Source organism: Aptenodytes patagonicus, chromosome 6, assembly GCF_965638725.1.
Source record: "Aptenodytes patagonicus chromosome 6, bAptPat1.pri.cur, whole genome shotgun sequence".
NCBI lineage: Eukaryota > Metazoa > Chordata > Aves > Sphenisciformes > Spheniscidae > Aptenodytes > Aptenodytes patagonicus.
In genome coordinates, this window is record NC_134954.1 from 25,390,808 (window position 1) to 25,404,732 (window position 13,925).

The window sequence follows — 13,925 nt, forward strand, 5'->3', positions numbered from 1 at the left end:
ATCCCTTTTCTATGTTATATATTCCACCAGGGGCATGAAGGTAGGAGAAATATATGTCCTAGCATTGCATTAGTGTAAGTCATGATGGAGTTAGTCATCTATATTTCACATATCTGACCTTTTGCTCAAATCACACTTTGTTGTGTAGGTAGTGGCGCCTGGCTGTCCATCACTCTCACTGTTGTCATCAGTTACAGTCACATCATTAAATGACTGCAGAACAGTGCGGAAGCTATATTGATAACATATTCTTCAGCTCTTTACTTCTTTCTCTCCCTTAAGATACATATTTATGCCCTAGTTGTTTTTATAAAATATTTTGGCATTCTGGTCCTATTGGATAAAAGTGTACAAATTTGTCATCTGATTTTAGATACTGAAAGTTGTGCCACTGATGCAGTATGTATGCCAGATTCAAATATACTTTTTTTCCCCTGAAATCTTCAGTAACCTAGTTCATACTAAAATTCAAGATACTTTTCTGCCCTGCAACTATTCTCGAAGTGAAGGGGCCAAGCTGAACTGTGCTTATTTAATAGAATAACTGTATGAAATTTTTTTTCAGTGAAGCAATAACTCTGAGAAAGCTTGCAGCACTTTTGGCTAAGATCACCCTAGCAGAAAAAAAGCAGTCCATTGTTAGCCTGGAAAGAGTTCAATTTATAATGACGTATAAAAGGATTAAGACTGAAATGACTTTTCAATATAGTCTTCCTTGGGATGTTTGCAGTTGCTCACTCACTTCTTGGCTTTGTTTTTACAATCTACAGCTGCCTCTGAACTGCTAAACTTCTAATTGTCCAAGTCTAGTTCCTGTACATTGCAGCAGCCTGTGCCGCAGCGATCTGTTCACAATCGTTAGGAAAATCTGTCATCCAGGGCCTGATGCTAACACTCAGCAGGATGTGTAAGCACAGAGCTGAGCAAAGCTGGGGGATAAAACTTCTTTGTTCATGGAGCTTGGCCTGTGTAGAGAAAAGGCACGAGGGGGAGGGTGGAGAAACAGTGGTGTATGGTGATAATTCCCCTGAGTCAAAGAGTTTCAGAAAAATGATCAAGGTTTGTGTTTCTTCCTTCTTATGTGAATAGGGTTCAAGAATAAGGGTTAGCAAGTCTGATATTTAAAGTACAGTGTGGATCTGAGGAGGTATAGGCCCAGCTCCGAGTTAGGCTATGATTCCTGCTTGTAAACATGACTTAGTCTCCCTGTGCCTCAATTTCCTATCAGTAGAACAAGGATAACAACCCTGCCTTTTTCCCACCTTTGGTCTCTTTTGCAGCCTAAACCATTTCAGGCAAAATGGTCCAAATGAGGTTGAAAAAATTTCAATGGGAACCAGCTCAGGCGGTGATGGCACTAATAACCACTGTGCTGCTGTCATGGTAAGCAGTCACATCTGGCAGGAGAAGTGCAGGTAGACAGGTTGGACAGGAAGACACCATTGGAAGCAGCATACTCTTGTCTGTACCCTTGCTGGTTTATTTTGTTCATATGCTTCCAGTTCCCCCAGAGTTAAAGGACTTTACTGTTGCTAGGACTGAGTAACACAGGATTTTCTTCCATCTCAGAGGTGTCTTTGAGGTATGTACTTCTCCATGTCATCTGAGCCAGCACGCAGCCCATAAACTTGCTCCAGCAATTCATGCTCCCTTTCAAGAATGCTAAATGTAAGTTGTTATTCCCTGTTCAGGGGACTTTTTCTCAGAACAAAGAGAGGGCTCCTTCCTAAGGGTTGAATTAGCAGCTCTGTGCCTAGCTGGAGGTGCTTGTTTTTCCCCCTTTCTTTCTCTGTGCCTTGCCATACGTTAATTTTTCTCCTGTGCTTTTCACTAGTTTAGATTGCTCATGCTGTCTAGTTTAAAATCTGCCAACACAATCAGCATGTGTTTTCGAACACTTGCTCTAACACCTTCACTTTGGGAAGGGGCTGTAATGAATCCACTTAGGCGCGCTATATACTCTGTGGTGTCTTGCATCTCCCGTCGATCTTATCCTCTGCTCCACCATTCATCTGCGCTTCAACAAGATGTGAACAGTTTGCTTTTGCATCACAGGTGTTGTCCATCTCTGCGCTGTAGGCTAGTTTCTCATCTCAGGGAGAAAAGGAATGTTAAAATTCTGACTTCTGGTCTGTTTCCAAAATCTAACGATGACATCCCTTATGTGACTTCAGTGCAACTTCCAAACAATATTGTTAATTCTTGGGGGAAAGGAAGGAAAAGGCTAATTCCCAGTCACTTACACTAGCAGAAAATCTGCACAAGGTGCAACCACAGTTTTTTAGTTATACATTTGCCTCACTTTGGACAAGCATAAATGATTACACATGGTACAAGGTGAGGGAATGGGGCCTTCAGTATGTGCTGGGATAACTGAGATATAACTTAGCTACATGACTTCATCTGTTATATAAAGCCTCACAGAATTCACTGGTGCCAGTTCAGAAGTTCATAACTTGGGTGGCTGGGAAAGATGGGGTGTTTTAATATTGTGGTGAGGGCAGGTTGAGCCCACTTGACATAGATCACTCCCTGAAAGCTGTAGCCCTTTCAAACAAGCCCAGTTCCCTTTGCCTTACTGCAAATACTGCTGTTCCTCAGCTGGTGGAAAGCTGATAAACTCTTATAGTCAATGGTACTATGATCATTTATTCCAGTTCAGCAGCTCGGCCACCATTTTCCCTCCCAAGCCCATAAATCCTTTTTCACCATCATCCTGCTTTTCTCCTTTACTTTAATATATACTCTTCTCACCCAAGATCAGCCCTAGTCTTCTCTCATTCTTCAAGGGAAAGGGAAAAAAGATTTCGCAGAACTTGCTGTCAGCTTTTTCCTCTGCCTCTTGCTTCCATCAAATATACAAGGGCTTTGTATGGGAGAAGGAACAGGCAGCTCAGCTGCCTGCACAGAATCAGAAAAGGACTCCATTTGTGTGAAAGGCCTTTAGGGTATGCGAAGGGAAGGAGGAGGAATGGAGACTTTCAGAGAGAAGAGGAAATTGTCTGTCCTCCAGGAGAGCAACAATCTGGAGAGGACCTGCCTTGCACCCCATTTTTTTTTTCCCCTGTAATTGTTTCTCTCTTCTTAGTGCTGCTGTCCTTTGTTAAGAAGTAAAATATGAGTGAGTGATGGTCGTTTGGTGTAACAGGCACTTTAGCAGTACTAGAACACCACTGTGCTGCCTCATTCAGATGCCCTTTTTCCACCTCTCCCCCCAGCTCTGAGAAGAATTTTGTAGCTCACAGCCAAATGATTCAAGCCTTTATGTTGAAAGCAGTCAGGTGAGAGTGCTTTTACAACATGTATACAAGGGCTAAGCCCTCTATTTTCATAAAAACATAATTTCATTGCATAGTATATGCAATGTTTGAGGGCCTGGTTGTTCTTTCATTTATATGTACATGGGATGGTGCTTTGCTAAAAATTGCAGAGGTTTTGTTCATTCAAAATGTTCTTGGTATTAGCATCCCCCCCAACACACATGTTGGTAATCCCATCTTCTTACTGGTTTTCTTACATCAAATCCCATTCATTGATAAATACAAGCAAATTTTCTCATTTAAAATAATTTGCCAAGACTGAAAAGTGCTAAAAATGTCCATGTGCTGATGCAGCTTTGACTGCGAAGGTGCTGTCCCTGCTGTGTGAGAGAAAATCAGATATTTGGGTTTCATGCAATATTCCTTGACCTGGCTTGAAGACACTAAGATCTAATAAAATATTTCAGAAGTGGAAATTCTAACACAGTCTCACAATTATTAAATGTTTGGAACAAATGTGCTTTTAAAGTATAAGCAGAACTAGCCAGGCATTACAAGGATCCTAGAGTGAGTTAGGTTTTTCCCTGCAGTTAAGCATTGTTATAAAAAAAGCTTTTTTTTTTTCTTTCTTGATTTTGGCTTCGTTTCCTACAGAAACAAGGTGTTTGCAATAACACAGTGTTCTCCTGTCTGCTCTTAACTTTTCATTTCTTGGACAACTTCAGTGAAATTTGAGCCAGTCTCAACCAATTTGATGGAAAGGAAGAGGTCTCAACAATATTAGCTCTACAACTAAGTAGAGTAAGAATAGGAAGCAGAGAGAAATCACATTAGTATTTCCATTCAGTGAAAAACTGCAGGGTGAGTTCAGCTTTATTAGACATGAAAAAAATCTACAAGGGAAAGGCTTCATTAGTTCCGTTGCTCACAGAACTACTTGTTTATGTAGCAAGAACACTTTCTGAGCTATTTAGAGTCATAATGTTCGTAACTGGTGTGTAAGGCAACAAGTGGCAAGGCTGTGACAGTAAGTCTGTCTGGATTGCAACTTCTAGACTCCAGAAATTCCTGATGTACACTGAGAATGTGGCATTTGCTTTACAGCTCCGGATGAGGTGAGAGGGGAGTGAGCAGCCAGCCCTTGAGTAGCTCTTGAGTTCCTCCCTGCTCTGTCTGCACTTAAAAAAGTTGGGAAGTGAGCGGCAATGAGGGGCAATAACATCATGTGCTAGACCTTGTGAAGGGGTAGTGCAGATGGTCTTCTCTTCCCCCTCACAGCAGGGGAACCAATTTGGTTTCTGAATCATAAACACCTCGGTGGAAGGAGAGACTTCTTAGTGCTGGTTATGCGGCTGTGTCCATGAGCATCACTGGGCATTGCCTTGGAGCAGGTTCTGCCACCTCTACTCATAGGGAGGTCCCTCTTACTTCAGTGTGATGCTGTTCAAGGTGTCAGGATTGTTAGTAGAGATAAAAGCAGTACACTTCATTGATTATATATTATATGAAGGTAATACACCCACAATATCTTTTGCGCTCATCTGAATCAGCATATTTAGCAACCTGGGGCACTTGGCTTAGTCAAAAAAATGAGAGTTCTGTGAGGACTGAATTCTCTTTGGTCTTCACATTTGCTCCCTTAAAATGTCGGTATAGGGAGTTGGCAGACAGACTTAGCATGGGAAAGGAGCTTCATCTTAGTTTTCTATTTACTTATTGTTTCCCCCTGCTAATGCACCATAAAACAAAATAAAAACATTCTTAACTGCTTACAGTACTGAGAAGAGGTGCTTGGAGAAAGTAGTAAATTTGAGGCCAGCTAACAGTGTTTTCTGATTAGGGAAAAAAAAAAAAAGTAAGCATCTTTTCAAGGAATGTAGTTTTTAAGGTTGAGATACAGATGTTTAAATAGTGCATTGCTATAGAATTGAGCATTAAGCATTACTGATGGTTTTGGAAATTCTACCCTAAATTGTTGAAAGAGAGGAAACAGACAGTAGAAAAGAGATTTATATGAAGAATTCACATATAAACTCATTTCCTTGGTTTTGATTAAATGGTCAAAATAAAATTTTGCCTAACGTGAGAGCACTTTCAGTTGACAGCCCCTTGCAATTCATTATCTAATAAATATCTTTTTATAGGACATTACTGTGGAAAAAGTAAGCTCCTGTTAGCGAGGGACTCTCAATTTCTCTCCAGTCCTACAGAGAGTCCAGGGAAATCAACATCTGCAGTGTATTTATTGCCTGACATTTCCAAGTCCAGTCCAGAACATGTCGTCACTTTATATTCTCTGTGAGGAAGTAGGAGAGCAGGCATTTGAGCTCCGACTCCAGCCAGCAGCAAAGCTGTGAGATTCTTCGTTCCTTTTTACAGTTTCCTACTTTGGGAGTAGCACCCTTCATAGTGCAAAAAAAGGAGGCCAAAATCTGCTGTCTTCAACACCATAGAGCAGTGTTGATTTTATTTGCGTATGTTTAGAAGACAGGGCAGAGTTTAGGGCAGCACTAGAAATTCTGTTTCCCAGGAAAAAAGTCAACAGAAGATGGTATTTGCACACTGAAAAAAAACCAACATAGAATTACTACTTAATGTTCCCTTATGCTTAATATTTTTTCTCTGAGGATTCTATCAGGTGACAATGCTAGGTTGAATTACACATCAGACTGTCTAAACTGGCCTGTCTCCTACTATTTTTACTTTGTTCTGTCTTTTGGCTTCTAATTCTTAGAAATTGCAGGGCTACTCCTTCATGCCTAAAGGCCAAACTTTTACACTATGTACAACCAACTTTAGTCTTGAACCATTATACTCTGTTCCTAAAGTATACCCCACCACATATTTGTGGTGGAAGCCAAGACCCAGGGTGGCTGTTTCCTCCTTTCTGGAACGAGACTGCTTTTGATTCACCAGGGATCTCCCACGTAGCTTTTTATTTTTCAGCCTCATTCCTTCTGACTGGATTTTGACCAGAGCTGAGCTAAGAGTTTTGAAGCATACAAGCAATTCTCTAAGTGTAGTCAAGATTCATATAATTTGTGGTTTGATTTTTTTTTTTCCTATGTATCAAGCCCTAAGGAATTATTTTCCCCCAGAAAAGATCTTTTCCTTTTAATAGTACTTGGTTTTTTCTAGATTAGTTTTCAAGTTGCACAGATCACATCAGAATAAAGGCAACACTATTGTTCTGGTTCCTGGGATGCCATTGTAAAAACTCTTTTTTCCCCCCCCTGAATATTAAAGGTGCCTTCTGCCATACTTTGTCTCTTAAAGATCTAGGGATGAAATAAAAATTTAAGAATCACGAGGCAGTTATTTCTACCAAGTATTTTATTGACCATAAATATGTGCAGCTCTGGGGTGCGACGGGTTTTCCACTTCTTTTACCAGTAGGTAGATACATGGAGGTATCATGAAAAGGAGTGTCATTAGGTCTTCAAGAAAGATTAACTATGCAAAGAATAACTTGCATGTCCTGGCATATAACAAATGACTAGTAAAGTGAGAGCCTCTAGGTAGTACCCAGTGTGCTTAGTTTTGTGGGTCAAACCTGGACAGTGCCACTCAGCTTTTCTCAGATTCATGATGAAATAACTTATTTGCTCCCCACAAACCTACACAGGAGTGGGATTCTCAGTGGAGATATTTCCTGGGTCTCTGTGGGAAAACCTTCAAGACTCTAGGATCTGTGCACGTTGTTCTCTGCTCCCTAGGAAGAGGACGTGGCCAGTGACTTCAGGCCATGCTGCCTTCTTCAGCTCTTCCTGTAGCTCTCCCTGTGACAAAGGGCTGGGGGCCATTGTGGAAACCTGCAGAATGGAAGGAGCTTTCCATGGGTGGGACAGGGAGGGGGGCACAGCCATTGTCCTCATTTCCCTCCTTCACCCCATCCATCTCCACCAACAGAAGAAATTTAGGAAAAATTAGTGTAACATTCCATGTTGAGATGTTTGACTCACAGAGATTCTGTAGTAATGTGTTAAGTGAGCTGGCACAGCTGTGCGGGTCCATTTTGACGGAATTACTAGGATCTTTTCTTGTCTTGTTTTCAAAAAGACCATTTTCCTGTGCCACCTGTCCTCTGCTCATCCTGAGAGCGCTAATGAGGACCTGCAGAAGTGGTCAGAAGATGTCTGCTAGCAGTGCCATTTCTGTCTATGATATCCTACAATGCATTGGATTTAATTTATTTGGTTCGGACATCTGTTTTTTGTCTGCTATAACCAATTTCTTTGACTAACCACATCTGGTCTAAGCAACATGCGCTATATTTATGTGGCTACAGCAATTTCACCCTGGTTCTAAGATTTGCAGAAGTTTGTTCATTTATGAGAAAAAAATGCTCAAAATTCTTTTGTTAGCATTGCTGTGGAATGGCTTTTGTTTAGGTTACCTTGATAGATACTCAGATACTGTATGCCAAGAACTGACTTTTAACATGAGCCAGACTTGTTCTTTGGCAGCCTTATTTAATTACAGATCCATCCTAAAATTTGTTTTGTCCTCACTGGAGAATTCATTTTTGAAGATAGCAGAAAAAGCTCTGGAAGATTTAATGACTTTGTAAAGAGGTGTTCATTTCGACTGGGAGACTTGGCCTCAAGTGATCCTACAGAGACCTCTGTTCTCAGGGCTGAGAATATTTCACTCAATTTCTTTTGCAGATTCCAGAAAATATCATTGATGTTTGATACTGTGTCAGACTACCCCAATGACAAGCAGGTATTAATACATTTTCCCCCTGAAACTAACTGGTTTGAATGACAAGACTCTGCAGTATGTTTTCCAGTCCCTCTGATACCCAAGTCTCTAGATTATGACGTAGCGTGGCTGCTGACCTGTAACTCTTATGAATACAATAATACAGCACTGGCAGACAGCCAAAATTCATAAACCAGTGAGTGTATTTCCTCATAAATAATACCAATATTTTGAAATACTACCACCTTCTGGCAGTTAGGGGAGAGACTGTTCAGACCATTTCGTGGTGAAAACCATTACAGTGTCTCATGTTATGAGAAGGCACACTTTCTGAAGTTAACTTTGAATTTTATGTTCCATTTATTTTCTGCAGGAGCTTTGCTTTCAGAGACCTCTTGATACGGATTTCCAATGTGTTCCTGTCAGGGAAAGTGTCGTGTGCTTTTTCTGCTTCATTTTCCATCTTAGCCATTAATTTTAACTGGTGCCCTCAGTCTTCACTAGTGTCACTGGGAAGAAGTATCCCTTCCATGCCCCCCTTTTTCCATTGTTCCACCAATATTGGTATAGAATTTTTATAAATATAAGGTGAACCAAGCATTAACAGGATATCATCCTACTAATTATATTCACCTTTGAAGCTAATAGTTTAGGAATTGTTAGTTTACATGCTGATAGCTTCCTTGAAATGCATTACCAGTGTTTGTTTGACTACAGAGACTCAGTCAAGGACTTTGCATTTGTTTACAGTGAAGAAGGAAATGGGGTGACGTTCCCCTCATGCAAAGATTCTATCCCATCTATTGGATTCCTGAAAGTTCCCTGCTCTTCTATAGGCACTTGCTGGGGCTTTGGGACAGACATAAAGCCATTGCTCCCTTCCTCCCACAAAGGGCCTGTAGGGATCAGCTGTGCCCTCTGAGTAGTCATGACAGCTGAACTTCTCTAGGGGACAGTGGAAGGAATTCTTTCCCCTTGGTCATTTATTTCAATCTGACATACAAAGGTGTTAGATTACCAGCCCTCTGGAAAGGGGAAGATTTCTGTGTCTCAGGTTTCTGATCCTGTGGCAAGAGAGAAGTCCACCTACTGGATGCACATAAAAATTCAAATGTGGCAGGAAAAGTTCTTGTTTCATGGGAAAAAATTGGTGTGTGTTATGTGTTTGGACTTGAGGGTTTCTTTTGTGTTTTTTTTTTCCAAAAAAACCCCATTTCTTGTATAACATTACAAGAAGTTGTTGTATTTATATATTGTTGGGTTTTATTTTTTCTGCCCTGAACAGCTTTTTAGAAATATATGTTCATTTTTTGACCCGGCATCTCTATAAATAATTAATTTCCAAGCAACTTGTTTTAAATTTCTTATGCTAAGCAAGAAGGCAGACGATGCAAAACTCTGTACTTCACATGTAGAAGTTACAGGGCTCTGCTAAAAAGACTGCAAAGTTGGATAAGTGTCACCTGAATTTGTAAGAAGGTGCTTGAAGTACAGAGGTGGCCATATAAAATGGCCATTGTAAAGCTGAAAGTGGAATTCAGGTGTCCTGACTGTGGTCTGCCTGCAATGGTTATCATTCTTGTGGTAATATAATCTGATAGTGCGGTAATTTAGCTGCTTTGAACATAGTGATAACTTACTTATTTTATTTTATTTAATGGTGAATAAAATAGTGTCTTCACCAGCTTAAAAATACTTAGATATTTGCATTAACTTTCAATGCTGCTTAAGTATAAAGATGGTTAATATTTTCTCAGAAAGAGATTGAATAATGACATTTTGATGTTGTGCTTATGCTGACTCTATGAAAGGCACAGGTCCCTATATAGGTAATTAACAACTAAAGAAAAAGATGTACTCTAGGAAACTAATTACATTTATTCCTATCTGACAGTGATTAATTTATAGTTGAACAGATGCTGCACAACATTAAATTGCAATAAATTCCATCTTGAGCTGATAGGCTGGGTGAAGGAGACATAGAAAGTAAGTATAATAAAAAAGGAATTGAATCTCTTTTGAAATCTAGTGGGTATGAATTTGAGTCACATGGGAAGTAAGCTGAGAGTTGGCATGAGAAGGTAGCCCAGAAGTATGGATCCTTGAACAAAACTATCTACCTGAATGGCAAAATGGCTTACTGTGGTCCTGTGCTCTGAGACTTTGTCAACTTTCTGAATTTTCTTTTGTGAATTTTGAATGACGTAGTGTGCAAGTGCCGCAGTCATATCAACAGGACCAAGAAAAGAATTATTCCCTTTAGCTCTCCATATCTTAGAACAATTCTCTCTTAAATTTCCAAGTCCAGCAGGAGAAGAGGAGTGGAATAAAATATTTCCCCACTTTACAGTTCCTTCTCTTTCTTCCTTTCCTAGTGGAGGGTATAACAGAGTAGAAAAACCCCCACACTATTAGTGACCCTTTGATTTGAATTTGTATCCTCAATACTTTCTTCCACAGACCTGTGGCTCAAATTCACAGAATTATTTGCATTTGAGCCTATGATTGCAAATTTCAGGAAGGAATATTCTTGATGTCCCACCAAGTCTACCCATTTATAGACTGAGGGGAGGGGTAAGAGAGCATATCGTGAGAAGGGGCATGTGTAGATCCGTTGTCCTCAATTGGTTATTGGTGATTTCAATAGAATTTCATTTGGGAAAGGGAGAAGTAAAAGCAATGTAAGTTCTTAGGCTGTGATCCATTGCAGTTATCTAACTATATCAAGTCACCTGGGTTATTTGGTTGGATTATGTCAAGGTAAGTAGACTGTATGTTGAAATGCTTGGCTGTACCGCACCTGTAGGAACAGTGGCTTATCATGTAAATTAAAGTAAGCAATTTAAATAAGATATCTGGGACTGCAATTAATGAAGTGGTTATTGGCAATCAGAGGATGTTCTTTTGAACAGTTACTGTTATTTGCTAGTGGTTACTGATACAGGCCCGGAAAGGCAGATGCTGCATGTGTTTCTGATGCAAAACTGTCCCGACCCACCAGTCAGCACAAGGGCAGGGTGGTCAAGGAAGAAGATGGAGCAATTATTTTTCAGGAAAATAAGGTATGATGAGAGAGGTCAATAGCTCAGTCCAGGGGGTAACCCTGAAAATGGCAAACACTGCTCTGGGTCATAGAGAGCATGTGCAGTCAAATTTAAAATGGCACTGAAATGCTATTTGCTGACTTCAGTAGGAGTTTGTCTCAAACTGAAGCTCCATAGTGGTCATTCTCCTCACTTGCTTTTGTTGCATCTCGCTTTGAGACATGGTGGAGACAAGGCTGTGTTTTATCCGCTTTAAGCCCAGACCTCATTAGAAAAGGGGACTGCGTATGTGAGTAACTGAGAAGAAACAAAGAAATGCAGTGCGAGATGGTTCTCAATTTACTGTGCTTGGATAAATGCATTATTATATGGAGTAATTTGATGGGCAATGTCTGCTGCTCCTGGGTAACTGTTGTAAATAGAGCAAAGGTCCAAAATGTCATATGCAATCACTCTGTTATGTAAATCAGCTAAACTACTGGGAGAAAGGTTGTAGCTCTGAGATGGGGGCAGGTGGAGGAGGGGATTGTTACCCTTGGGGACTTCCTCTGGCAGAGGGAGAGAAAAGAGGAGACAGGTCATTTGTTGTCTGCAGCTTATGAAGGGGCTAGCTGTGAGATGGGGAAATATAACATGCCTTGAAACCAGTATATATATTGAGTGTGATTTATTATTTTTTTTTAGTGTCCAGCGAAGTTATGAATTTTACTTCCAAGACTTGCATTTTAGAACTGTTTTTGAAGATCCCTTGTAAGGGACGAGAGGTCAGAGATGCAGTGGTTGTTTGTGAATTATGTTCTCCCATGGGTATCTGGCGTTTTCTGTCTGTTATTAAGAATCTGAGTGAGCTCATTTTGGTGAGTAGTGGTTGTTTAGTTGCTAAGAGAGCATTTAATGTACTGGATACACTACATGCAGAATACATGTCGAAGATCCAGAGAATTTAATGATGTTACTGTGGGGCATTTAGCGTGGTGGTTTCCTGCTAGACTTGCTGAGTTCACCAAGATTGGGGGGTATGTTTGAGAGTTCAGTGGAAATTTTTTTCAGTGGAAAAATTTCAGCCTGAAATTGTTTAATGATTGTCATATAGGTTACAGCCTAAGGGTCATCCCTTATTTGATCTGCCTTTCATATTAAAACTGGCCTGTTAACATTTTGTTGGTTTATACAGGCAAAACAGCCAGGAGACGTGGGAGCAAGTGGCAGTTCAGTGTTGAGAGGAAAACTGAAATATAATTGTAAAAATTCTCAACAAAGACATTCACCCATAAACCCCCCCTCCTTTTTTAATAAAACCTTGTCTCTGCCCCTGGGACAAAGGGGAGGCTTATTCTTTTGACAGATTGCTTTTTAGGGTTTGTCTATAAGTGAAATTGCATTATTGAGCCAGCATACCAGTTGCTAGTAGTACTCTACTTCATCACTGCCTGCAATTATCAGCAGATATCATGAAAAGCAACAGTCCAGAGGAGCTCATAAAAGGGACAAGAACAATAAGAGAGAAGACTGAAGAAAATTAATAAATGAAGGCAAAAAATTCCATTTCATAGCAATTTCCTAGTGGACTTGGTCCTTTTTATCCACTGTTTCTATAACTTTTTTGTCAGTTCACGCTAAATCTACTTTTAACATTGCCTAGTATAGAGAAGCAGGACACAAAGCACAAGTGACACACCACCAAGACACCCCTCTATGCCGTTATTCAGTAGCTTGGTCCGTGAGCATGCACACAGAGCTAGTTCGGGTAGGTATCTTTGTTTCCCATTTCACTAAACTGTAGGACGGTCAATCATTGCCTTGTTGAGGGTTACTAAAGTCTCCCAGACATGCTAGACAGGCCACACAGTGTGCAGTTTCATCTTTCCTGGTAATAACATAGAACAGAGTTTTGTGGAAAGAGGCGTATGAATGGGAACATCCCCTGCACACAGGCAGGGAAGTTGCCCACCTGTACTGTTTCACCCACACGGTTTAGGTAAGATTCATTATTTCAGGACAAGTATACCACAGTTGCTGCTTAAACTCGTTTTCTGATACAGGAAGGCAACATAACCACTGTTGATATGTTCCATATGCAGTGATTTGATGTACAGTTGGTGCCATTTTCCTTTTCAGACTTAAAGGAATACTGTGCAATGAAAGGCAGAAATATTAAGATGCATTAAAAATATGTCTAAAAGCACCTGCTCTGTAACTAAAAATGTCAAATAAGAAACAACATGCAAATATGAAAGTAAGCTATTAGACTTGGTTTAGAAAGGTGCAATGTCTGCCCAGTTTCAGGTTTAATGATAGTTTTCATTACTCTCCTCAAATCCGTGATGAAAGCCTTTTGCATTGTGCTGAGAATATATTTCTTACACAATACTTCTGGTAGTAATTCCTGCCAGCCAAGGATTTATAATCAGGCTTTGAAAAATGTATTCTTTAAGAATAATAAAAAAGGTTTTCCATCTACTCTATTCATAGTGTGTAGGAGTGAAGCTGTGTAGTCTAATCCAAAGAGCTGACGAAATAAAAGAGAGATAACAATAGGTTAACTTTGATTTGTTATAATGTATTACATGTTTATCTCCTAGAAACACACACTCTGGGGCTGAAGTTTCACAAGTTTAATTTCAGTATGCATGCACAGGCCATCTAATGGTCAGCTTTTTGCTGTGCTCCATTTAGAAAGTGGGGGGCACTTGATAATGTTTTTTCTTTTTTTTTATCAAAAGACAGACGTTTGAAAACTAACACACATCTTCAACAGAAGAGATAGATGTGGTCCCAAAATTTTTTAATTCACAGATAGGCAAGCTCAACCACCACCAACAATAACAAAAAATCCCCAGTCTGGAGTTTTCCATAAGGAGGTTTTTGGGGTTGTTGTTTTTTTTTTTTAGATTTAACATTGGAGGAAAGAGAGGAA

At 40.0% G+C, this 13,925-nt stretch overlaps 1 protein-coding gene across 1 annotated transcript in view; it reads left to right on the forward strand.

Moving 5' to 3' along the window:
• Nucleotides 1-13,925, forward strand: part of LOC143162005 (glypican-5-like) — a 402,288-nt gene that overhangs the window by 205,866 nt on the left and 182,497 nt on the right. The gene's annotated exons all lie outside the window — the stretch shown is intronic.